The following is an 831-nucleotide window of genomic DNA, read 5'->3' on the forward strand; positions in this document are numbered from 1 at the left end:
TAAATTTTATTTTTAAAAGATAAACGACTTTATGAAGAGATTTGGAAAGATTCCTCTGGGAATATCTATGGGCGGATTCTTCCATATTAAACGCGACTTCTTGATAAGGGTATGTTTTGGTTTATTTTAATTATATATTAGTACACATCATTGATTAATGCATTAAACACCGCTATTTTCAGGTGATAAGTGCGGTTTATTCGACATTTTCTTCGTGTGTTGAAGTTAGTGGAATTTTAGAAAAGGAATCGAAATGTATGGTCAAACAAGGAAACAATACGCTTCGTGTTTAAGTGTTCTTTATAAATAATGAATCAAATGACTGAGAACCTAACTGTTTTATCATTTACATCGTTAAATCCTATAATGATATATAAGTTTATAAACTAAATGATTTCAAAAATTAATGCATGAATTGTAGCAATAAATAAGTCATCTTAGATCTGTAGAATAATTCTTTTTAATCGGTACTCTGATTATCGTTATTCAGAAATTCAATTTCCATCGTTTTATATAAAATCACCTGCACTCTTTCTAAATGTGTTAAATTGTAATAGAGTCGTATAATTTTTAATATTTTAAGTTTTAATAATTATTTGTTAGAAGAGAATATGAAACGAAATTAGAAAATGTATTTCATGCTGGTAATTGCTTTGCACCAAATTAATGTAGTTAATTAATATAGTAATTATATTTTCTCTGTAATTGTATAATAAATTTGCATTGTACCTTGATTAATGTCTAGGTTTTTTTAATATATATATCGTAATATAATATCTGTTATTACACTGTACTCATTGCTGTACTTTTAAATTTTGAAAAATTGTCCTC

General features: G+C 26.0%; 1 long non-coding RNA gene across 1 annotated transcript in view; it reads left to right on the top strand.

The window, feature by feature from the left end:
* The window catches only part of LOC111625766, a 28,472-nt gene extending 27,862 nt beyond the window's left edge, over positions 1 to 610 (top strand). Inside the window, exons 2-3 of the long non-coding RNA XR_002756782.1 lie at positions 20 to 109; positions 183 to 610. This is a non-coding gene — a long non-coding RNA (uncharacterized LOC111625766). The remainder of the gene's footprint in view (positions 1 to 19; positions 110 to 182) is intronic.
* Positions 611 to 831: the final 221 nt, after the last annotated feature.

This window comes from Centruroides sculpturatus, unplaced genomic scaffold, assembly GCF_000671375.1.
Source record: "Centruroides sculpturatus isolate CEXI.00-Female unplaced genomic scaffold, Cexi_2.0 scaffold459, whole genome shotgun sequence".
Classification (NCBI taxonomy): domain Eukaryota; kingdom Metazoa; phylum Arthropoda; class Arachnida; order Scorpiones; family Buthidae; genus Centruroides; species Centruroides sculpturatus.